The following is a 27,689-nucleotide window of genomic DNA, read 5'->3' on the forward strand; positions in this document are numbered from 1 at the left end:
AATAGAATGGGAAAAAAATGACAAATCATAATAACACTGGAAAAAATGACACCTAGAGGACATTAGCAAATATTTACCCATATACGTATATTCTCAAATGTTTAAAATCTTTATGAGCTTGGTCTACACATATATACTGAAGGTATCAATAATCACAATGGGAAGGCAATACAGCAGACTTTTGAAAATGACTTTATCTAGCAGAGTGCATCTCCATAGTCACACAAAGGGCTGAAAAATAAACTATATAAAACCTTGCTATGATTTTTGTTTATTGATGTTAAAAATGACACTTGATCTATTAAACAAGTTATTGCTTATGCATATAAGTACATAGAAGATTCTTTGATGAATGGAATCTCAGGGATAATTTTGTTCAATAATATTCTAATTATCCATATCAAACTTTGCATTAAACTTGGAGATGTGTCTAGAAAAGGTGTTTACCAGTCTCACAGAGTCCAAATCCTAGAGGCTAAACAAAACAGGGATTAGCTCTTCTAAATTCTCTTTTTTCTATATAACATTGTGCTATTTACATCAAACTATCAATAAGCATATATTAAGTGCCTACTAAGTTCTAAGCCTTGTGCTTAGTACTGGGGATACAAATTTAAAGAATAAAATCTCCTCTAGAATAATACTAAAAGACCTCTTCAACAAGTTCCTTAGCCACTCAACCTAGTTCAGTCTCATCACCTGCAAAATGCAAAATAAATTGATGAAAAATTGATATTGATAGAAGGACCATAAGTGGGACCTAGAACTGAATAGAAAAAGGACAATAGATGGAATTTGCAAAATTATACAGTACTTTCAATTATCAGAAGCTTCTCAGATAATTCCATATATTTCAACGATAATCTTCCAGTGAAGAAGAGGCAGGACAAAGTAGATAGAGATCCAATATGGGAGGTCAATAAGACCATGGTTGAAGTCATACCTCCAACACATATTGGCTGTGTTTCCATGGGCAAGATTTTTAACTTCTTGGTACCTCAGGCTGGGACCCCAGGTAAACTTCTAACTTGCAAAATTGATACTAATATTCATTCATTGAGGAATTTTCCTTACTGAGAGTTTCCTATGGCAACAAAACATAGATGTGTACTAAAGAAATTCTCCCAGGATAGCATAATAGAGTACTAGACTTTGGAAATCAGGAAGACCTTGATTCACATCTTATCTCTGACACTTGACATGTGGTTGTGGACAAACTACTTATTGTCTACGAGCCTGAAACAACTCTCTAAACTTATCTATTAAATTGTGCAGATCTATAATGTGTCTTAGTAGAAGAAGTTCTCATTCTAGTGCCCCTCTTAACCCAAACATAATCTTGATGTTTTGCCATATTGGTCTCGTACTATTGTGAATCAGAGGAATAAGGGGTAAATCAAGAGAAAATAATTGTGGGTGGCCCAAAGGGGAATGTTTATATGAGTACAATGTAGCATATTAATGATGATTTTCATGCAAGACACAACATAATAGAGATCATCCAGGAAATGTATATTTAGAAAAGGAGGCAGCAAGGAATAACTGATGAACAGATTGAGTGCAGCATTGTTAAAATAGCTAGGTTTCCAATGCATTTAGGATATTCTTTATGGAGGATTTAAAATTGAAAATGGTTAAAAAAACCATAATAATAAAGCAGGGTAGTTTGTAATCCACATTGCTGTAGAGAGTACCTATGTTGATGAGATCTTGGACCTATTGAAATATAGGTAATAATACCTCTAGTATCTATCCTTCCAATTCATTCCCATAGATACCACCTTTAGCCAGGTCCTCTTCATCTCAGCCCAGGACTACTACAACAAGCTTCTAACTGGTCTTTCATATTTCCAGTTTCTCTTTGTTCCATGCTATTATGCATACTTCTTATGATATTCCTCCCATGTTCAAGAATTTATATTTGCTGATTATTTTGTATCATATAAACATTATGATTCTGTTATGCTTTTAATGTCCTCCCAATCTGGGACCACCGAAGCTATCTAATCTTATCTCCCTCCAGTATGGACAGCTTCTTTACTATGCTCAATTTCACTTTCAAGCTTTCAATAACTGTCATTGGAAGTTCTCTATTCTCTTTTCTGCTTATCAAATCCGTTTATTTTCTAGGCCCAGTTCAAGTCCTGCTATCTCCATGAAGACTTTCTAATGTATTACATACATCATTTATTTCTCTCTTTGAACTCCTTTAGCAGCTATAATCTGTACCACACAATTTAGCACTTAATCACATACTGTCTTATGTTATTAACTAATTGTTTCACGTATTGATATCTTACTAACTAGAATGCAATAACACTGGATGGCCAATAGGTAAGCAATGAGAGATCAACTGATTAGAAAATGTTTCTAACTGAGGGTTGTTTTATTTTTTGAAGCAGTGTAATGACATTTGTCAAAGATGAAAAAAGTTTCTTGTTGAAATATTGTATAGTACAGATATTAAATTCATTACAATAATGAGTGAAATATAGACAACAATGAGTTGATTAGATGGCACTGGAATCATTGGAGACAGATAACAAAGGATGGCAGTATTAAGTTTGAGTGGAACAGACAAGTCCCCTTTTTATTCAAGTCATTTCTTTTTTAAGGTCATTGCACAAAGTGTTAGACCTTGAAGTGAATTTACAGTATTTCAAATAAAGGGGCACTGGCCCATTCAGAGCCTTTCATTCCTACTGATTGCTTATATATATTACTTACCCTGAGCATAATTCATAAGCAGCTGATTAACCTGCTTCCTCTTGGTTTGAATTGATGACATTGTGAAGTTCACTGTTTTCATCGTCAAAATTGGAATGCACACCCAGTGAGGTTCCCCCTTGTGGCATGGAGGAATTTAATTAATTATTATAACACTCTTTTCTAAGCTAATTTAGGCAAGTTACATTTTTGAGTTTGAAATATACTGACAGAACTCATAAATACTGGTCTGGAGAATCCTAGGCAGTAGAAAATCCTTTTTATAATCCTAAGGGGGAAGAGAACAGGGAACGTTTTATAATAATATAGAGAAAATTAATCCCATTTTGACACTGAAAATTCTCTAAATTCGAAAGAACTTTTGATACTTTCATACTTTTCTATTACCATCCTAGAAGAAAAGATCCTAGCATTTAAGTCTTCTTATAGAATCCCTCGCATCAGGCACAATACCAGAATTCTTTATAAAAATGTTGGATTATAATATTGATAAATTGAGGGCATAGAATGCTAGAGAGCAGCACAATCTAATTCAGAAATTGCTGCTTTCCAGTTTTGTTAAAGTATCATTTGTTCAGCATTAATAATTTACACATTTTCTTTGTGCTGATCAGTGTACTCATTAATAACTTGAAATATAAAATGTAATGCTTTGAGCATAGAATTCTGTTCAAGGTTTTACTCATATTCTTATACAATGTTTAGACCAACTTGCAGAAATTAATTCAATTGAACCTTTCACATTTATAATTTTCATTTCAGAGGCAATTTTGTAGTTGCTAGAAAACTTATTAAAGTCAAAATACATTTAGAGTGTGTTAACAAAATACTTTTTGTGTTTTGTACAGTTTTATTTATTTTATACATTCAGAACAATATTTTTAAATGTTAAATTAGAGTTAAAAGTGGTTTTTTTTACAAGAACAATACAGAAGAAAGATTTGAAGTAATAAACCAGAGGAAAAAAGAAACCATGAAAGACCAAGATCATTACAGAAATAAATTGTGCATAAATATATTTTATAAATAGTATTTGAAAATGATTTTCACAAATTGTGCATATGATCAATTATATTACCCTTTATCTGCCTTAAAAATGCGTTAGCAGTCATACGCAAATGGGATCTTGTAAATCCAGTATTTGAATAAAAGAAAATGTGGAGATTAGTGTTGTCTCTATGTTATTAGAAATGTAGTCTAAATTTCTTGCCATCTTTATTTCCCCCAAAGGCATATTGAGTGAGGAAGGACTGATAAGAAGGAACCTAATGTGATCCTTGAATTAGTGAAATCTCAGGATAAAGGGAAATTTTTAACAGTTCACAGATGAGCAAAACAAAATATTGATTTAAAAATATGTAAAACTAGCTGGTTGCATATAATGAACCCATTATATGTAAAATATAAGCTAATAAATGTAGTCCACTTAAAAATAAGCTTTTTTTCTTGGTCAATTCAGTATTACTAGTACCAATAGCGTGCTTCTCACCGTGCTAGGTAGCTTTTGGGGGAATAATGTATAATAAGCCTGGGGAGGGGTGGGAAAAGGAAGTTGGAGCCAGATTGTGAAGGGCTTTAAACATCAAGCAAAAACATATATACGCTTTTTAATTGATTACAAATGTCTAAGCATGAAATGATGAGATTCTAAATTCAGAATCTTTTGGAATGAAGGGAAATAAGGGAACATTTATGCAAGACCTATCATTGGGGTTGAATGCTAAATCTTCGGCTATGGAAAGTGAATATAGAATGATGAATCAACTCAGGGTGTGAACTTGTGAGAATGGACAAATAATAGTGTCCTTGACAGAAATAGGGTAGTTTAGAGGAAAGATGGATTTAGAGAGAAAATAATGAGTTCTGTTTATACAAGTTAAATTTGAGATGCCTGTTGGATATCTTGGACTAGGTAGATAGATCATAGTAGATAGATAGTAGATACCTATCTAGTAGGTATTTGGAAATTAAATACTGAAGCTAGGGAAAAAAGATGAAGCCTGACCTTTGGAGAAAGAGACAAATTGTGAGCCACTTGAGACCTTTTCTTTGACAGAGCAATGGAACTACAGGATCTTTTATTTCTGCATGACTTTCCCAGGGTGCATCTATCTTATGTACCAGATCATGGTTATACCACTAGAGCGCATCAGTACAAACAAGAATAAAAGGATTCATTTGTGTCTCAAATTCATCAATAGCTACATCCTTGACAAAATCTTCTGATCAATTTCTTATCCATAGTCTAGGAGGAATGATGATAAGTAACCCTGATTTGTTGGACTGTGTGTCCTCAAATGTAGCCTAACATGTCCTTTGAATCCTTGCTGATGGACATCTGCTTAACTGAGATGGGTATAGAGGATTCCTGATTGGTTGCTTAGTAACTAGGACTTCACCAAAGGTAGTTAATTATTGCTAGGCAGAAGGGTTAAGATGTCATGACTTCAAATTCTTTTTTGTATTATTTTCCTTTGCTTTCTCTTCCTTGGACTTCCAAACAAAGGTGGGTGGGATTTATATGCTCTCCTCACATCAATTTAAATGGACAATATCAATTTATATAAAAAGGGTATGGCAACAGGAGACATATGCTTCCCCAAAAGAGCATGAGACTGAACCTCAAGTAGCTGGCTAACTTCTTTCGCTATGTTTCATTTTCTGAACACAGGTTAACCACGAGTGATTCTGAGAAACGGACATGTTCAGATCTTGTAGGACAAGGGTTTTTTGACTTTAGTATAATAATAATAATAATGATAATAATAACAATTAGCCTCTGTGTAATGCTTTAAGGTTTACTAAGTACTTTGTAAATATTATCTCATTTTATCTTCATAACAACTTTGTGAGGTAGGTTCTAGTATGTGAAGAAACTGAGGCTGAGAGAGGTTAAGTTTATTGTCCAGGATTGCACAGCTAGTTAAGTGTCAGTAGTCAACTTCAAACTCTGGTGTTGCTGACTCCAAATCTTACACTCCATTGTACTATGTCATCTAGCTGCCTATCAGAGACAGGGAGATTTCCTTAACAAACAAGTTCTTGAAGGAGAAAAAGACCACCACTAGTATCCTCCTGTAGCTAAAAGATCACAAACACAATGCCCTAGCTGGCTAGGAGAGTTTTGATCTCTCAACCAGAGCAGGTTTAATCTCATGTTGTCATTGTTGTTGTTTGTTTTGCCTTCTTGATGAGGACCATTAACATCAGCAGGATGCTGCCTTCACTTGCAAATGGACTGGATTTAAGTGAGGCAGGGCTGTGCAAAATCAGCAGCCTCACTCTTCTCCAGAGTCATTGGAATCCAGTGGCAAGACATAGGTCAGGACAAGTGGTGATAGCCCAGCATGTAGTGGGAGACCGGCTTTTTTAATGTAAGGTCTTTCCCAGGTCTCAGTTTGTCTGAGACAATATCCATTCAGTGAATAAAAGCTAGGCAAGAATTGAAAGAAAAGATGGCCTAGCTTGCCTTCACAAAAGAATCAATCGGGGAGGGGAAGAACCTCAGAGTTTCTGGCAAGAACAGAAAGAATTACTATTTACATTCACTCTGAGCCAATCAAAGTAGGTGTAGCACAACAAGGAACAAGAGATATATGGCAAGTGCCCCAGTCTAGAAAATCAGGAGTTCCTTGCTTATCTCTGCTATGATCATTAGATGTCTATGGGATCCACCATGATAGGATTTTAGCTAGAGGGATCTTTGAGATCATGTAATCCAATTCCTTCAATTTACAGATGTAGAATTGGGGCTCAGGGTGATAAAGTAACTGGCCCATACCCCCATAGTAAGGGAAATTATCATGATTCAAACCCAGGTTTTCTGGTTTAAATTTGCTGTTCTTTGTATTGTTCTAAAACACAACTGTGCAACATACATTTATAAAAGTCATCATGTGGTACTCTTTAGTAAATGTGTCACTGCAAATTAATGAATTTCTGAAAATAAAAATAAATTCCATTTTTCCAGGGGCTCCCATTACAAAATTAGAAATGTGTTCACACTAGGGGGTGGGGAGAGGGGGGATAACAACTATTCCAAAAGATTGATTTGATGATTTCTTCTAAGTAAAGGATTATAATATTTACAAATGAATATCTGTGTGTCTAGCAAAGGTGGGATGAACACGATGGCTTTTCAATAGTTGCTTTAGTCTAATGAATTATGTAACACAATCCCAAAATTTCTGAAAATATAAACAACATGTGCTAAACTAATTCTTCCAAAAGGAGATTTCGAAAAGAGCTGGACCATGAGTAAAGTTTGTAAATATCAAAACGTTAGTTGATTTTTTTTCCAATCACTAATGATCACAGCTATCTAGTTCATCCTTGTTATCATGCTGAGAAATGCAAGAGCTGGTAATTGGGAAAATGTATTAAATTTTCATTTCTGAGGCTTCTGTTCTTTTTTTGAAAGTGAATCTATAATTTAGCAAATAAGTGCTTTTGCATTTTTCTCCATCTTCATTTTATATGAGTTTTCTAAATGTGTGGGGTCATACCAAGTTCTTTCTTATCACTTTTACTTGTGTTCTTTAAGTTCAATATCCCGGGTGGGAAAGAGATTACAGGAAATTTAGACTGCATTGCCACTTCTGTACTGATAACACATCTCCAATTTTCCTTTTCCTCAAAGTTTAAGATAAAAGTATTGGGGTCTCTTCCTTTCAATCCAGCTGAATGTGCATTTTGCTCACCCTTCTCAGTCTACTTTTCTCAAGAAATTCCAATAGCTGTGCACTTACCAAGTTATTTTTTTAGAGAAGAAATTAATCTCTATGCCTTTTTGTGTCCTAGTGTCCTGATCATTTAAATGGGATAAAAGGAAAGGAAAATTTGATCCCTTTGCAACTCATATCAGTTGGTTTTGGAATTTGACATAGTCAACAATGATGAGGTGCTGATGTGGTAACCCCATATATTTAATACTTAATTATCACCTTGTGAAGTATGAGCACCTCTCACTAGTTGAATTAGAAGGGGGCAGTATGATTATCTGGGCTGAAACTTTGTTGTGCTCCTGGGTCCCTCAATGAACACTAAGCTTCACAGCTGTTTTACAGATTGGCTATTTGGGTAAGACAAAGAAAAAGCCAAAAGTTCAAGAGGAACCCATTTCTTTATGTCTTACATAGGATGGATTTTTTCTCTTCTCTACCTCCATAATCCATGGTGTTTAGCAGCAGAACTATTTGCTCAGAACAAGGCACCCTGTGCCGCAGTTTGAGATTCAGTATGAGAGACATGGTTAATGGAGCAGTCAGTTCAGACAAGCATGTCAACAAAGATGCAGTCACTTGTGACTTGTAGAAACTTCAAGATGCATGACCTTTAACTGAAGAAAAAAGACCCAGCTGTGAACTCAAGAGAGAGTTAGGGTTGGCAATTGAGATTTGTTCTACATGTGGAGAGAAATTATATTGGGGCCCTATAATCCTGGAGTGGCATTGGAGGTTGCCTTGGCCTCATGTGTTTCTATCATGTGTGCTTTTTTACCATTGTAGTGAAGCTTGTTCCCACTCTTTCGACAGACACTACGTGCATTTGTGTCCCAGGATTTATTTGAAGTGGGAAGATTTTTTTTGTAGCCACTGTTCCTACCACACAAGTATGTTAATGCCTTTGCTATGAGAAAATCCTTTCTACTGGCTGATTGTTAATGGGAAGCACATTGCTGAGTGTTTGAAAGCTATGATATAGGAACATAGTCCCACATGTTGTACTCTACAACCCAGGAGTAGCAGTTGTGCTTTGGGGATCCATACTGAAAGTGTGAGTACAAGTTAGGAAAGTAAAAGAGAGTGGGAGCCTCATAAATAAATTCAGAGAAATGTTTAATTTCTTACGTGGACAATTTGTAATAAAATACATGTACATATGTGCACATATGTATAGATATAAATACATGCATGGATGCACATGTTGTAATGGGAAAAATCAGTAATCAGTGCCTTGGGTATCTTGCTTTGCATCAGTTACAATCATTTTAGTAAGATAGGAAGCAACTGTGTAATTTAATAGTAGGAATATAGTTTCAGGTGAAAACCTGTATGTAACTGAAACTATGATGTAGTTCCAGGCAAATGTCTATGTCAGTTAATCTTAGGAATGTAATTATAATCATCTTTATATTAAAATATAGTGGGTAAAAAGTGGACTTGGCCTATAGTGTAGAGGATGGACCTGTAGGAGTAAGTACATTTGCAGGTCTGTCTTTTGTATCATAGATTAAGACATCATGGCCTGCTTAAGCCACTGTACTTGAGCCATGGAATGACCTACCTATTCACATCATAGATTGACCAGTTTAAGTCATATATGAATCAAGAGAGCTATAAATAACTGTGAATTCTGTGTCTTGGGGTCTCAGACCATACCGGGCAGACAGTAGACCCCACCTTTGTTTTTCTTAATAAAAGTTGTTTTCTTTGCCCAGAAAGTCTTCCCAGTTTCATTATTTCAATGCATATATAAATATAGACACTAACATAAATGCCAGCACATATCTATGTGTATGCACATACATGTACATACATAGAAACACATGTATATTCTATGCGTGCATATGGACCTCAGGATCAGCTGCCATGACCTGGCATATCTTGGTAGTATTTAGAGAATAAAAATTCACTACTCTAAATATCGTCTCTCCTGTTCCTAAATATTCTGTCATGTAGACCTTTCACCTCAACTAGATTACAGTAACATTCCCAAAGAAGACTGCAATCATTAGATATACTTGAATAATCAGTTCCTTTACAATGACTTATTGATATGAATTACTTGATACAGTTTGATTTTTGATGTTTCAACTTTTTATTAACCACAAAATGTCTAATTGAGATATCTCACTATACCTGTTCAGTCAAGTTAGCGATCTGGAATTCTCTTTAGCTTCTTGAATTCCTTATTAGCTCATCCCACTGTTTGCATTCTTAGTCAAAATATAAGTTGTAGCTTGTAGAATGGACTATCAGGTATGTTTTGGTGACCTTGGGTTTGATACTTAAATCTCTAATGTAAATGGCATTTAAAAAATAGAATACTTTCTCTATTAATACTACACAAAATTGAGGAGGCTAGCAATACTTAGAAGTAAAGAGATTTGTCAGTTGGAGCAATGGATATGAAATGAGAAGCATTCTTCAGTGAGAGTCAGTGGATGTATGAGGTAATAACAGACTTCAACAAATATGGCTAGGTGCAGGGTTGCCACTACTGAAAACTATGAAATGTGCAGTCTGTCTTTAGTGATTTTCCAAGCTTCTTTTTCTCCTAACTACAGGTGTTCAATGACATCTAGCAGCCCCCTAAAGGGCTTAGGTCTCCATTGTAGCATTACAAACAGAATCTAGAAATACTTCATGAATACAAGGTGCTCCCTTTATTTAAAATTTCCCGTTTTCGTGTCTCAGTCCTTCATTGCTTCATCCCCTAACAATCTAACCTGTTAAGAGAGAATTCAATTTAATTTGACTCATCAAGTAGCTTTCTGTCTCTGTCTGTCACTGTCTGTCACTGTCTGTCTCTGTCTTTCTCTCTCTCTCTCTCTCTCTCTCTCACACGCACGCACACACACACACACACACACACACACACACACACACACCATACCCACTCACCCACACACCCACACAAACACTTACTCTTTCCCTTTTAGTTGGTCTATCTTCACTACTCCTTGCCATTATTGATACTGCAACTGCTCTGGTAGCCAATACCCTCCTGCTTGGGTACCCAGAAAGGGGAAGATGACAGATGTTCTTTAAAATCTCTCAAGGGATTTTACTGAAAGAAAGAAGGTACAAATGAGAGGTAGACCTATCCTAGGGAAAGGCTTGCATAGAAGACTATAAGCTCTTGTCCTGTGGCCATGTGTTGGGAAGTGAATCCCACTATATATTCTCCTGAGCTCAGGAAGTCATTCTTAAACTTTAAGGGCAGGAGGAAAAAGAGGCATTTGGAACAAGGATTACACCATTAGCATATCCAGGAATTCAGAATCAGTAACTAGTTAAAACTCATCATGGTCAATAAGACATAGTTAGAGATAGGTACACCTGCCCTGAAAAGAGGGCAGGGTGTGTGTGTGTGTGTGTGTGTGTGTGTGTGTGTGTGAAGACTTCATCATTTAAGATTTTTTTTCCTTACATAAAGGCCAAATTTGCCTCTTTTCAGTATCTAATCATTGGTCCTGTTTCTATTGTCTGGTACCAAACAGGATGTCAATTCCTCTTCTATGTGTCAGTGCTTCAAAAATGTATTTGAAGATATCTATCATCTTCCCAAGAGTTCTTTATACTCCATGTTAAAAATCCCCAGTTCTTTCAATAAATTCACACATGTGAAGGCCCTTCTCCATTCTGGTTGTCCTTCTTAGGACATTTTCCACCTTAGCAGTGTTAAATACCTCTGTATTCCTAGAAGCTTTGATTCTCCTATAAAGACCAAAATCATATTAACATTTTTTGTGACATCATAGTGCTGACACATATTGAGTTTGCAGTACATTAAACCACATCAGATCTTTTTCTGAAACTATAACAAAGTAAACTAACTAATGCTGTTATTCAGTTGTTTTAGTCATGTCCAACTCTTCATGACCCCATTTGGGATTTTCTTGGTAAAGACACTGCAGTTTGCCATTTCCTTCTCCAGCTCATTTTATAGGTGAAGAACTGAGACAAAAAAGAGTTAAGTGGCTTGCTCAGTGTCACAAACCTGCTAAGTGTCAGAGGCCAGATTTGAATTTTGGAAGATGAGTCTGACTCCAGGCTTATCACTCTATCCATTGTGCCATGTAGCTTCACCTAAGTAAAAGTAACTGCTCAACTGACATAAGTCTAAAGCTTTGTATTTATACCTATTGAATTTTGGCATGCTCTAGCCTGTGAAACTCTTTTAGGATCCTGACTCTGACCTCCATTGCATTAGCTCTTCCTCCCAGCTTTGTATCATCTGAAGATTTGTTGAGTATATCTTCATCATGGATAAAAGCATTTAACACCAGAGAGCCAAATACATATCCCTAAAGCATCCTACTGAAGATCTCCTGTCAAGTAATATTTGCCACTTCTTCTTAAATGCCGTAAGTTCAGTCATTCAACCAATTCTGAATATGTTTAAATGTATTACTATTTAGTCTCTTTTCTTTTCCCCAATCCCCAGGGCTCTCCAGTAGCATAGGGAGTTGGAGGGGTTGGCTTTCTTCTCTGCCATTGGCTAAAGGAGCCACAAATTTAGTTTCCCAGTTTTAGGGTCCCAGACTAGTGTTGGTGCACACCTCAGTTCCGTTTAACTGTTTTCATTATAGATTATAAACTATTTTATAAAGACCTTTACAGAGATGGTCTATATTGACAGGATTCCCTTGATCTAACAGTTTAGTAATCTTGTCAACAAAGGAAATAAAGTTAGTCTAGCATGACCTATCTTTCATAGAACCATGTTGACTCTGACTTCCTTTCCTAATCCATTCCAGAATTATCCCAAACATTGAAGCCAAGCTCATTGATCTGTAGTTTTCAGGCTCTGTTCTCTTCTAATTGTTTTGTTGAAAATTGGGGAAAAGGTTTGTCCTTATCTGGTTTTGTAATACTCCCCACCTTTTTTCATGATCATTCAAGTATCACTAACAATGGCTTAACAAACAAAACTTCCAGTTTTGTTTTGTTTTTGTCATTTTTATTTGTTTTTCTTTTCTTTTCTTTTTTTATTTTTTAGTTCTTGAGGATATAGTTCATCTGGACAAGGCATCTTGAATTCCTCACAGGCAGCTAGGTGCTGTGTCACTGTCTCCTTACTGATCTTGTTTATCTCCCTATTAGCCCTTTCCCCCCTGTCTTTCCAGTGCAAAGGCAATTTTCTTTCACAGAGGGAACAAAAGCAAAATAAAATTGACAGTATTCAGGTTAGAGGAATAAATTTGGTGGACAGAACTTTGTCATTTTCTGCTCATGATTTAAAGAAAGGCCTACTTTTCTCTTCTTAGCTGTTGCCTTTCCTTTATTAAATCTTGCTCATTAGATCACTTCCCTAACTCAGTTACCCCAAAGTAGGTAGTTATGTAATATAGCATAGATTTATTCTTCTCCCACTGTCTGAAGGCCAGGTTCCATTCTGTTACATTTCCCCAATCCCCAGGGCTCTCCAGTAGCATAGGGAGTTGGAGGGGGTGGCTTTCTTCTCTGCCATTGGCTAAAGGGGCCACAAATTTAGTTTCCCAGTTTTAGGGTCCCAGACTAGTGCTAGTGCACACCTCAGTTCCATTTAACTACTTTCATTATAGATTATAGATTAGTTATAGATTATTATAGATTAGTTCTCTCTCTCTCTCTCTGTCTCTCTCTCTTTCTCCTTTCTCTCTTTCCTTTTGTTTGTGCTCCCAGCGCTTAGCACAGTGGCCTGACACATAGTGGCAACTTAATAAATACTTATTAACTTGGCAACTTTTATAAAGGAATTTTTACTTCAAAGTTATAACAACATAAACATTTTCCTCAATACCTAGGGGTCCTAATTAACCTTTATCTCCTGGTCCTCGGGAAAGGGAGGGAGTTTAGGCTCACAGCTTAACTCAGTTCCTACAGAGTATTATACCCACCAAGTTCAAGACCAAAGCCCCACTGGGCTAGCATCCTGGATTCCTTCTAAGTTGGCTTCAGTATTCCCCCTGGAATCCTAGGTTCCAAGTCCCACCTGGCTTGTGTTCCCCAGTCCATCACAGGGACTCCCCTAGCTATACCTAGAACTGAAAAGGAAATATAAAGCAGACCAAAAACCCAATTCTGTTTCTCCTCCGTTCTTACCACATGGTGTCACCCACTGTGAGCAAAGTAGTACCTCACCCTGATGCATATCAGAAACAGTGATTGTACTTGGTCAGGTAGATTTAAAGACACATACAGTTCCAACTAAGCAGTCAATGGAAGACATTACTCCTAACCATGGATTAGGCCAACACAGAATTTCACCCATGCACAATTCTCCTTCCAAGAACAGGTTTCAAATATTTTCACATTGGTGATGAAATATTTAATGATCTAGGCACGTGTCAAGCCCCATTTACAGTATTACCTAGATATATAGTCTCTAATATATCAATTCTGTTTATTTTCCCCATTTCAGAATGTGAAACTGAGTCTTATATTTCTGCCAGTTTTCTCACCAGTGAGTGATATAAAGAAGATACTTTACAATTTTACTTTTCCCTTCTCTCCCTTCGCCCAATTACTAGTCAATGCTATGAGAAAGAGCAGAAGAAAAGATAGAAAGGGAGTGAAGTGCTGTCCACTAATTTCCACCAGCAGCCTTTAGCCCCTGCCTTTCTCTCCACTATACCAAGAGAACCTGCAAAGACCCAGAGAAACTTCAAATAATGATGGGGCATGGCTAGTATGGCATAGCCATTAAAGAATGCTAAGCACTCTAGTCATTCTTTGGGATCATAGTTTGGTCCACTCCCATTGTCCCATTTTTTTTTCTTTTAGCCTATTTGTTAACTACGCATTCCAGGACCCACATAGAAAGGAATATTCTTCCAACTGCTCTTCTCACTAATCACTTCCTATTCTTTCACCTCATTCCATATTCCTCATTAGTCATTCCATTCCTGGATTCAGAATCTTTACCTCATTTCCTCTTTTTTCTGACTACTCTCTCTTCCTGATCTTGTTGTGACCTCTTCTGTTCAGCAGCTCCTCCTATACACTCTTGGAATCCCTCTCCAAAGCTTTGGGAGCAATGACTAGTGACTTGGACCTGGGAGAATCTATGCTTGCTCCCGTCGCGAGGGCTGCTATACTGGAACTCTGAACACCTTTTTTTTCTATAGTCACAGTGTTGTAAATGCCATTTGTTTTATAGTACCATGGCAGTTTTCTACATTATGGCTTAAGTAGTTTTTCATAGGCTGGTTTTGGAATCTTATGATCATTTATAGTACTCTTTCTAAGAAAAAAATCATTCCAGATTATCATGTTCCAGTTGAAAACTGGACTCTGAAACATTGATCTTGTTTGTGAAATCTTCCTATTCTCAACCTTCCTCTATGCGTAGTGAGTTAGGAATATACCAGCTGCTCCTAGGCAAAGTAGTCCATCCTACTCCCATATGCCACCAATTACAAATCCCTAAGAATGCAGGTAGGCAAGTTGGAAGTGACACCCTGAAAGAAAACTATGTATATGCATATGTATGTGTATGTGTGTGTATGTATAAATACACACACACATATACACACACACATATATGTATATACATAAATACATATGTATATACATATATGAGTGTGTGTATAGTTTATGTGTGATGTGTGTATAGTTTTATAGTTTTATATGTATATGTATAAATATATGGTTTTGTACATATATGGCTAACTAGGGGGAAGCTAGGTGACACAGTGGATAGAGCACCAGCCCTAGAGTCAGGAGGACCTGAGTTCAAATCCAGCCTCAGATACTTACTAGCTGTGTGACCCTGGGCAAGTCACTTAACCCCATTGCGTAGCAAAAATTAAAAAAAAAACAAATTAAAAAAACCAAACACATATGACTAACTATATATATTATATATATATATATATATATTTTTTTTTTGTATGTTTGTGTGTGTATATATATATACATATATATATATGTATATATATATATATGTATATATATACATATATATATATATATATATATAGAGAGAGAGAGAGAGAGAGAGAGAGAGAGAGAGAGAGAGAGAGAGAGAAAGTTTTTGCAGTATACTCAGAGTTAATAACAACCATAGCTAAGTATTTTATCCACCAAGCAAATATGTTTAACTTGGAGCATTAAGCATAAGTTTAAATCTTCATCAAAATATGAAGCCATAATCCAACCTTAAGGTAACAAACTGATTATATTATGATTCTATACTTACCATGGAATTATAAATATGTCTAGTAAGCATGATAAAAATGTAGAGTTTTTAAGAAAAAGAGGACCTGGGCATTGGAAGAGCTTTGTTGCCATCAAGAGGGTGGGAGGTCATAACTTTTGCCGGTCTATTATGAAGAGGAAATTATATAATATATATAAAGTGCTTTACAAACCTTAAAGTCCTACATAAGTATGAACTAATGTTATTATAAATACACTTGGGGGAGGAGTACCCTTTAAGTACAATTTCCCATTTTCACTTCATGAAGAGAATAAACAATATAAAGAAGAAACATAGTTTTACTGATTTTTTTTTCAGGCCAACTACCTTTACACTCGTTTTCTGGTGACTACAAAATGTGGATTATGCACTTATTTTCATGCAGGTCTGTCTTTCTGGAATTGGGCTTATTACTTTATAGTCACACCTTATATTCAATTTGACAAACATTCATAGGTTGCCTACAGTAGATTCAAGGCCCTTCGAATAGAAAGATAAAAGAAGAGAAAGGTGTGACTGAGTGGTTTAAAGAATGGAGCTTTAGACTAGTAATCAGAAGACATGAGTTTGTTTGTTTGTTTGTTTTTCCTGACTTTGCAGTCTACTAGTCATGAGACTTTGGGCAAATTACTTCATCCCTGGCTCTCAACTTCTTCGTGAGACAGACTGTTTTCTAATAGAAACATCCCTGACCTGGCATCTGAAGACTTTTATTCAAGTCTTGATTATTATTTCTACTACCCTGTTTCCTTACTTGCAAAATGGAGATAATAATGCTTCCACTATCTGCCCCAAGGTGCTGTTATAAGAAAAAACTTTTATAAACTTTGTATAGTGACAGCAATGTTGTTTTAAGAACAACTTTGAATGAATAATTTATTTAGACTGTTATGAATACCCAAATGAGCTATAAAGGCCATATGAAGAAAGATACTATCTGCATCCAGAAAAAGAATTGATAAATGCAAGTATGTACAGAATAATTTTACATATATACCTATTTCTGTCTAATGGGAGTAGCTATTTCTGGGAGAGTGGTGAGATGGAAGAAAAAATTTAATTTACAGGATAATTTTCTTGTATATTTGAAAGGAGTAACAAGCCGTGCATAGTAGATTTGCAGTTTCGTGTGCAATCATCTTCTCTATTGTACTATATTAAGGAAATGCTTGTTTTATTCCATAAATTAAAAATAAAATTTTATTTAAAAAAAATTTCTTGAAGATTCAACCCAGATGCTACCTCCTTCATGGTTCTTAGTCAATATCACCCCATGAATATTATCTGCCTCTATTCAAATTTCTTACACTTTGTCCCACTCTCTTCTGCCCCTTCACACTCTACCTTTTATCATGGTAATTTATGCATAAATTTTTAATATCTCCATTAAACTGTAAGCTCTTTGAAAAGAAGAGCTGTTTCCTTTTTCTTCTTTGCATTCTGTTTGCTTGAGATTGTATTAGTAGATGGTAAATAATAATTGAATTTTATTAAATTGATTTTTTTTGTAACTTGCGCACTCTTGTATGATTATAAATTTAGAGCTGAAGGCACCTTAGAGGTCATCCATTCCAAATCTTTCATTTTACAAATAAGGTAATTGAGTCCCAGAAAGTTTAAGTTATTATTCTTTTTGTTACAATTTTTTTTAATTTTAAACTTAAATACAAAATGAGAAAAGAAAAAAGCAAACAAACAATGCCATGTACGTAGCAGACCATAAGAGAGGATTCAATATAAAGCAATAAATTTCCATTTCAAGAAATCCTAAAAAATAAATGCTACACATTGTTTTCAAAGCTGCCAGCTTTTTTTTGTTTCCCTGTTGGTTTTCTTTTGTTCTCTGCTGTGCACTTTTTGCTTTATTTCCTCCCCACACCCTAAAGAAGGCAGTAATTGAGCATGCATATACATATTTGTATATATGTATATAATATATACCTATATAACATGTATATTACACACACACATATGTGTGTATATATATATACATATATATATAAATATATAGAAACACACACATGTCTGTAAGATCATGCTATACTTACTTCTTCCTATCATCTGTTTCTCTGAAGTTGGATAGCAAGTCTTTCCATGTTTTCCTAAGTCCATTAGCTCATCATCTCCTACACCACAGTAATATTATAACCTATTCACATCCTATCTGAGAGATTGTCTATGAAAGTTTTCCCCCAATTTTCTGCATTCCTTCTGTTCTTGGCTATATAGGTTTTATTTATATAAGAAAATTTTAATTTAAAAGAACTGAAATTATCCTTTTTATATTTCAACAATGCTCTTGCCTTATAGTACAATTTAAGGTCAGATACTACTGAATCCACTGCTTTTACCTCTTTTTTTTCCTCTGTTTTCTTTGAAATTGCTGATCTTTTGTTCTTCCAAATGAACATTGTTATTATTTTTTCTAACTTAGTAAAATTTTTTTTTTGGTAATTTAATTGAGATGACATTGAATAGATAGATTAGTTAGATGAAGTTATCATTTTAAAATTTATATTGGCTTTACCTACCTATGAACAATAAAAGTTACTTCAATTGTTTTAGATCTGAGTTTATTTGCATAAAAAAGTGTTTTATGTTTATATTTATACAGTTCCTCTGTTTTTAACAGGTATACACTCAAGTATTTTATATTGTCTAGGTATTTTAGATGGTCTAAAACAATATTGAATAATATTGCTGACATGGTGAAGTTTCTCTATTTTTTGCTTTTGTTTAAATCTATTTTAACTTTTGTTTAAGATCATGATTACTATTCCTGCTCTTTTTATATAATAAATTCTGCTCCTGCCTTTTATTTTATCTTTGTGGATATCTTTTACTTTTACATTTCCTGAAAGCAAAATATTGTTGAATTCAAATTTTTAATCTACTATCCATTTCTGTTTCATAGATAAATTCATCCCACTTACCTTCTAAGCTATAATTATTTGTTGTGTATCCTATTCCTATCCTCACTATCCTTCTCACCCAATTTACCCTATCCTTCCTTACTGCTTTACTTCTACCCTCTACTTTGTCCTCCTATTCCTTAACCTACTCATCTCTTTAAAGTCCCTCCCTTTTCGTTTCTGCCTCAATGCTATCCCCTTTCCCATTATTTCTTTCTGAATTTAGAAGACTTTTATACCCTTTTAGATAGATGTGTTTTTCCCTCTTTAACCTATTCCAGATGAGAGTAAGATTCCAGCACTACCTGCCCTCCCCCATTAGCTTCTTTTGTATCAATTTTTGTTTTTATGCCTCATTTGTATGAGATAATTACTCCTTTTTACCTCTCCCTACACAATTTAATCTTTTTAGAATCACCCGATTATACTCAGCTCAGCCTAAGCATTCCTCTCAAACTGCCCAAATAATGATGACAATCACGAGTATTGCTAATATTTTCACATATTGGAAGTAAATAATCTGATCTAATCGAGTCCTTTGGTCTTTAATGTTTACCTTATATTTCTCCTTATTTCTTCTTATATGTCAAATTTTCCCTAAGTTCTCAGGTTTTTGTCTCCAAAATATGAAATTCTCTGAGTTTCTTAAATATCCACTTCTTTTTCATTCAGGATTATACTTAACTTTGCTGGGTAAGTTACCTTTGGTTGTAACCCCAGCTCTTTTGCTCTGTGAAATGCAGTTTATCAAAACCTATAGTCTTTCAGCATAATAGCTGCTAGGTCTTATGTAATCCTTATTGTATCTCCATTATATTTATTATTTTTCTTATTGCTTCCAGTATTTTCTCCTTAACCTGGGAGCTTTGAAAGTTGACTATGATATTCCTGTAAGTTTTCCTCCTAGGATGTCTTTCAGGTGATATTCAGTGGATTTATTTTTCTATTTCTACATTGTCTTCTTGGTCTAGAACTTCAGGGCAATTTTTCTTGGTTATTTCTTATAATTTATATCAAAATTTTTATCATAATTTTCAGGTAGCCCTTATTCTTATATTCTTATATTATTTCTCCTTGATCTGTTCTCCAGATCAGTTGGTTTTCTGGTGAGATATTTCACTTTCTCTTCTTTTTTCATTCTTTTGATTTTCTTTTATGATTTCTTGGTGACTTAGAACGTCATTAGCTTTCTCTTGCCCCATCCTGGTTTTCAAGGAATTATTTTCTTCCTAAGTTTTTGATTCTCTACTTCTAGTTGGTTGAATTTCTTCTCATGATTTTCTTGATTTTCTTGGATTCCTCTTTTTTTTCCCCTAATTTTTCCTTCATCTCACTTATTTGATTTTTAAAGTTCTTTTTAAATTCTTCAAGAACTCTTTTTGGGCTTGGGACCCTTTGACATTTCTCATTGAAAGAGGAGTTGCTTTTTTAGCTCCATTATCTTCTTTTGAATGTGAACCTGGATTTTCTCTATCCCCATAATTGCTACCTATGGTTAAGTTCTTTCTCCTTTGCTTATTCATTTTTTTACTACTTTTTAAAATTTCATTTTTAACAGCTATTAGTGTAATCAAGTTGTAGTCCCAAAGTACAGGGAATGATGTCCCAAGTCTCAGGTCCTTCCTACTGTTATTTTCTGAGGTTATGTCTCATGAGCAAACCTTGGGCTCTCTATCCCTAAGCTTGGGGCTGAGGCCCCAAGGCACACTGTCCCACAAATGATATTGCTCCCTGAAGTCCCTCAGGTGACTGCAAACTACAGCTGTCCTCTCTGCCCCAGATCTGAAAGCAGGGACTCTGCTCTCCTGCAAATGCCTACAGCCAACAAGGTCCCTGCCCCTCAGCACTGCACTCACCAGCTGTGTGCTAGCTCCTCCTCCCTGCAGCCATAGTCTGGGAGGCATCTGGTCAGCACAGCTACACTTGGCATCCCTCGGCAGTAGAAAATCCTTCAGTCTTTTCCTATTTTTCCTACTCAGCCTTCAGAGTCCCCCTAAGCAAAAAAAATAGACAGCCAGTGCTGGGCCCTGCCATGTGGAAACAGGTGATTTCCAGTGGCCGGACTACCATATGCTTCAGTGTACCCTGGAGAAATGAAGAAACACCACATTGGTCTCAGCACACACCAGATACCAACACTAGGACACCAGCTCAGCACTGAGTAAGTTTTCATACACCTATGGCCTCCACCAGTGCCAGCCAACCTCTGCCCCACCCCCTCAGGCCAGCACCAGACATGAGGATACCCTGTTAGCCTCAGGGGAACATCACTGTGGTACTATACCACAGGGCTTATACCCCTGGCAAAAGAAGCCTGAGACAACGTCCCTTCCACCCTGGTAGCAGAGCTCAAATATAACAGAAACCAAAAAGGCAAAAAAAGATGAGTAAAAAACAACAAAAAAGAATCTGACCATAAAAAGTTAATAGAGTGACAGGGAAGACACAAACTTGGAAGAGGACAGCAATGTCAAAACATACCTATCAGCAAAGCCCCGAAAGAAAAATGAGAGGACATCTCAAGCCCAGGGAAAAACCAAACAAAATACAACAACAAAACAAAACAAAACTCATGAAAGACCTCAAAAAGGAGTTGAAAATCATGTAGGAGAGGCAGAAGAAAAACTGGGAAAAAAAATGAGAGTGATGAAAGAGAATGATAAAAAAAAATGTCAACAGCTGGGAAAAAGAAAACAACTGCTTAAATAGTAGAATTGGCCAAATGGAAAAGGAGATACAAAAATCCCCTAAAGAAAATAACTCCTTAAAAAGTACAATCAGCAGAATGGAAAAGGAAGTACGAAAACTAACTGAGGAAAACAGTTCATTGTATGTTGGAATTGGGCAAGTGGAAGCCAGTGACTATGAGATAGCAAGAATCAACCAAATTAAAAAGAATAAGAAAAAGAGAAGAAAATGAAAAATACCTCATTGGGAAAACAACTGACCTGGGAAATAGATCCAGAAGAGACAGTGTCAGAATCATTGGACTACCTGAAAGCCATAATCAAAAGGAGTACCTGGACAGCATCTTTCAAGAAGTTATTAAGGAAAACTGCCCAGATATCCTAGAACCAGAGGGGGAAAATAGACGTTGAAAGAATGCACCAATCACCTCAGGAAAGAGATCACAAAATAAAAACTCCAAGAAACATTATAGCCAAATTTCAGAACCATCAGGTCAAGGAAAAAATACTGTAAGTGGCCAAAAAGAAAGAATTCACATATTGGGAAGCCACAATCAAAATCTCACAGGACTGAGCAGGTGCAACATTAAAGGATCAGAGGTCACAGAATATGATATTCCAGAAAGCAAAGAAGCTGGAACTAAAACCAAGAATCACCTACCCAGCAACATTAGACATGATACTTCAAGGGAAAAAAAAAAACCGGTCACTCAGTGAAATAGAAGGATTTGAACCTTTCATTAGGAGAAGACCAGAACTGAACCAAAAAACAAACAAAAAACAAAACCAAAAAAAAATCCCAAGATCAATAATAAGAAGACCCAAGAGAAGCCTAAAATGGTTAAAAAGGAGAAGAAAACATAAGGGATTCAATGGAGCTGAACTGTTTACATCCTATGGGAAGATGATTCTTGTAATTCTTAAAAACTGTACCACTAATAGAATAGCTAGAAGGAATAGATAGACAGAGGGTATGGGTATAAGGGGAATTCGAGGGAATGACATAAAAAATAACTAAGGGATGAGAAAGAGCAGTACATTGGGTGCAGAAGGAAGGGAAAGGTAGAATGTGGTAAATTATTTCACATGAAGAGGTGCAAAAAACCTATTACAGTGGAAGAGAAGATGGGAGGGTGATCTACAGGCATCACTTGAACCTTACTCTCATCAGTATTGGCTCAAAGAGGGAATAACATAATCAGTTGAATGGAGAAATCTATTTTACTGAACAGGGAAGTAGGAGGGGAGGAGATTAAGTAAAGGAGGGAAACTGACAGAAGGAAGGGCAGATCAGGGGAGATAGTAGGTTGAGGCAAAACACTGGTGAGGAGGGAAAAGGTGAAAGGAGAGAGAGGACAGACAGGAGGAAGATTAAGATGGAGGGAAATACACAGGTAGTAATCTTAGCTATGAATGTGAATGGGATGAATTTTCCATAAAACTGAAGTAGAGAGCAGAGTGGATAAAAAACTAGAATGTGGCAATATGTTGTTTACAAGAAACACTTGAAGCAGAGATACACACCCAGAGTAAAGGTAAAAGGCTGAAGAAGAATCTATTATGCTTCAGCTGAAGCAAAAACAAACAGACAAACAAAAAACACTATTGATAGCAATCCTGATCTCTGACAAAGCAAAAGCAAAAATACACTTAAATAAAAGATATGAAGGAAACCACACCTAGTTAAAAGTTACATAGACAATGAAGTAATAGCAATACTAAACATATATGCACCAAATAGTATAGCATTCAAATTCTTAAAGAAGTTAACTGAGTTATGAGTTCATGACCAAAAAAGAGATAGAGATCATCACAAAATGTAAAATAGATAATTTTGATTATATTAAATTAAAAAGCATTTGCACAAACAAAAGGAATGCAACTAAGATTAAAAGGAAAGCAGAAAGCTGGGAAGCAATCATACAGCAAGTATCTCTGATAAAGGCCTCATTTCTCAAATATATACAGAACCGAGTTAAATTTATGAGAATACAAGCATTCACCAATTGAAAAATAGTCAAAGGCTATGAACAGGCAGCTTTCTGATGAAGAAATCAAATTATCTATAGGCATATGAAGAAGTGCTCTAAATCACTTTTGATTAGAGAAATGCAAATTAAAACAACTTTGAGATATCACCTCACACCTATCTGATTGGCTAATATTACAAAAATGGAAAACGATAAATGTTGGAGAGGACGTGGGAAAATGTTGACACTAATGCACTGTTGGTAAAACTTTCCAACCATTCTGGAGATCAAACAAACTGTGCACATCCTTTGATCCAGTAATACCACTATTAGGTCCCAAAGAAATTAAAAAAAAAAACCTGAAAAGGACCTACATACACAAAAATATTTATAGCATTCCTTTTCATGGTGGCAAAATATTGGAAATTGAGGGGATGCCCATCAATTTGAGAATGGCTGAACAAGCTGTGTTATATGAATGTAAAGGAATACTATTGTGCAATAAGAAATGATGAATAGGCAGATTTTAGAAAAATCTGGAAAGACTCATATGATCTGATACAGGGTGAAATGGGCAGAATCAGAAAAACAATGATGTCCACAGTATCAGCAACGTTATGTGATGAGCAACTATGAATGACTAAGCTCTTCTCAGCAACATAATGATCCAAAACAAGTACAAAGAACTCAGGAAGGAAAATGCTGGTCTACCCTAAGAATGGGGCCCTGCTGCAGGGTTGCTATGGAAACAGGGTCTCTCTGTTGGTAGGTCCCAAGGGTGGGGTTTCATTGTTGGCCAGCCCCAGTGTGGGGCTTCATTACCGGTCAGCAGTGAGGTCAAGGCCTAACTGGTGACTTGTGCTGGGGGGTGGGGTCACTGGGTTGGGGCCTTGCTGAGCTGAATAGACTGCTCAGTTGCCTAGGAGGCTGCTGGTTTGCAGGAGGGTAGGGCCTAGCTGGTTGATTGACCCAGGCTTGAAGGCCTGCTGCAGGCTCCCTGCTGTGAGGATGGCTGCTGCTTCTGCTCTGGGACCTCACTCCCCTCTCACCTCAGTGAGACAGGCTTTTCCTGCCAGGCTGGTAAGCTGCTTCCCTGCTCCTAGACCAATTATGAGGCAGTTTTCCACTTGTTTGGAGAATTGGGGGGAGCTTCAGAGGGTTCCTTCCTTATTCCACCACCTTGGCAGAACTTCTCTTGTTATTTCAGGAGAGGACACAGAAGGATACAGGTTCTCTTTAGGGAGAGGTACCTACCTGGAGAGAAAGAATCCATTTAGAAGCCAACATATAGAGGATACAACATTACTATCACGTCCCAATCCCCAGTTTACACTAGACACATAGGAGTTTACCTAACTTCCCTAATTTCTGTTTGCGATTGAGTAGATTGTGAGTTTCTTGAGAGCAGGAATTATTTTTGTCCTTTGTTTGTTTTGCTTCTCTTTGCATTGCCAGAGCCTTAGCACATTACCTGCTAACAGGAGGCTATTACAATTGTTCAAGGAAGAGGTGATAGGGTCCTGAATTGGAGTGTTTGTGTGTCATGTGAGTAGTGAGAAAGGGATGAATGAGAGGGATATTGTGGATGCTGAATCCACAATACTAATATAATTCTTTAGGGTTAAGGTAGGTAGTACAAGTATTATCTTCATTCTACAGATGAAAACTAAGGTTCATTGTTTGTAAGTGACTTGTCCAAGTTCACAGAATTCATAGGGTCAATCAGGGTAACCAGTATTGTCTCCTATGTTGTGTGACTATCCAGAGAGTCCTTACCTTCATAATTTTTTTTAGATTATGATTCTTTGAATCTTAATAACCAATAATTTTTTTTCTTTTGCCTTAAATAACACTTTAAATAACACTTAAGGAATCTGTGATTCATTTGGTGTGGATACTCTTTGTATCCAGGCAGAAGACAACCAACCCCTTTGTGACTTCTTATTTAGTATTAAAAAGTTGATGTGACCAAAAATTAATGACCCCATGTAATAAATAAAAGAAGGCTTTTTTAATTGACTAGGGAAAAATAAATATATCTAACAAAAAAAACCCTCAAAATAAATTAATCATTATAAATATGGCAATTCCATGTATAAATGACAAAACACCCTCTTTATTACAAAGATTAATGAGAGAGAAGTGATATGTCATTTAATGGATAAGCACATGTTAAAAAAAAGAAAATCTGAATGCTTCGTAATTAGATCTCTTCATAGCTGAAGAGAATGGGCTTGTTATGGTAAAAATCATTATAGATTCTGGGATTAGATGGAAAATACTTTTGCAGTTTTTTGCCCCAAAGTTCAAGCTTTGAGCAATACTCCTAAGTCTTGTAATTAAAAAAAAAAAACAAACCTATAAGTTTTGTAAAGAATATTGGTATGCACTTATCATTAAAGAATGCTATGCTTGATCTACCAATACAAAATCATTGATGCCTTTGAAATCACTGAGATATTGTCTCCAGTGTAACCTAGATTTCAAGCCTACAACATTTACATAAGGCTCCTCATTGGTGCAGAGCTTGGTAACTTGATGCTATATTTCTGCTTGAGGGGAAGAATTGCTTTGAGAACTTGGGAAAGGAAGTACTTTCTTCTTTCATGCTTTGAGACAGGACATACTCAGTTCCAGACCTTCTTCAGGAAGAGATCAAGAAAAGACAGAAAACAGACATTTGAAGAAAAACACACACACGTATGCAAAAAACCAACCAAACAAGCAAACAAACAAAAACTGGCTCCTCATCGTATCCCTGATGTCCAGATTTCCTTTTTAGAGACTTTGGGGAATTACCTCATGGGTAAGCTTGGGGCATCTCCCTTGGTTGAACAAGATATCTTGTTAGAGTCATTCATTTTGAATATTGTTGGGCATATTATGATTTATATAGCTTCTCTGATTCTCATTTGATATTTGCTTAGATAAAAAGTTTGATCACTGTTTCTGATGGTCTCTTTTTATAACTTGCTGTTGACAAGAAGAAACTAAGCCTTCAGATATAAACATGGTACAAGAATGTTGTGAGGCTTAAATGAGATAATGAATGGAAAGGACTTTGCAAACCTTAAAGCACCCTAGAAATGTCAGTTATTATCATCTATCATCATCATTATTGTTATTATTATTGTTGTTGTTATTGTTATTATTAACCTCCATTCACCAGGCCTCCAGACTGCTCATAACTCCATTGTCTGAGCCTTATCCAGAATTCTTGCTGAGTTCAAGATATGTTTATAGATCAATACAGGTATGCCAGCAAACCTTTAACAATGGAGTTCTCTGAAAAAAAAAAGTTTGCATAGACATACTTGTAAGTTTAATCTACATTATTAACACTTTATTGAATTTAAATAATCAACAGATATCAAGCATTATTTTGTAGTAATTGCCAATTTTACCCAAATAGAGGGCAAGACAATAAATTCTGTGTGTTCCTCCTCTCAAGTGGAACAATAACATATTCAAGAGATTATGAAAATCTTTTTTAATGTAATAGGATGGAAATTAGGTCAAAATTTGGATATGTGAATGCAAAGCAAGACTAGACCAAAGTTAAACTAGAAAGCAACTGCCATAGGGCTATATTTAAACACTCTGCCTGAGGCCAGGTTTGATCCTGAGACAGAAAAACCTTGAAGGAAAAGCTTAAGTAAATCCACCTGCCAGGGTTGGAAGGACTAGAGGGGAAAAGAGCTGAGTAGGTTAAGAAAATAATCCCAGAATATTGGAGATGACTTGATTTTCTATATTGAGATTTTTTAAAAGAAATACACTAGTAATTATAGCCTGAAGCAATTAGTTCAGAAGGTTAATATGTGTGCTAAGAAAGTCAGCGTCATAGATATTATATGAGCCAGTTAGTTTTGAACACAGAGGAATTTTGTTTCAAGATTTCAGATTGCCTGATTTGTTATACTTACTTGGGACACAATGAGAGCTCAATTTATTCCTTAGCACAGTCCTTGACCAATACTAAACTTGCCCCTCAAAGTGCATGTTCAACTAGTTGCATCATTTTTTGAATGTGGATGTCAGTACATTCTTGTACTTGTAATAATAGCAAATTATATTTATTTGTGACCTAAACTTTACAAAATGTTTTCCTTACAACAAACTTGTGAGCTAAGTAGTATAAGCACTAACAACTCCCTTTTACTGTGCAGGAAACTGAACCTTAGAGAAATGAAGTGACTTTCTCAGGGTCATAGAGCTAGTGTCAGAGCTGAGACTTAAGTCCTAAAGTCCTAAATTGTGGTCTTTTAACTATGCCATTTTGCTTCTTTATGACGAATGCTTACATTTCATTTCAGTCATCTTAAAAGAAATAATTTTAAAAAAACCGTGAGGTAGATTTCAACGTTGGATTTGTAAATAATGATCTATAATTAGTAATATACACTCTCTGAAAGTTATTTAAAAACTTGGAAGGTGATAAAGCTCAATTTCAAAGAAAAGGTCATTTTAGTGCATATATAAAA

The sequence above is a fragment of the Phascolarctos cinereus genome, unplaced genomic scaffold (assembly GCF_003287225.1).
Source record: "Phascolarctos cinereus isolate Bilbo 61053 unplaced genomic scaffold, phaCin_HiC Scaffold_7;HRSCAF=346, whole genome shotgun sequence".
Taxonomy (NCBI): Eukaryota; Metazoa; Chordata; class Mammalia; order Diprotodontia; family Phascolarctidae; genus Phascolarctos; species Phascolarctos cinereus.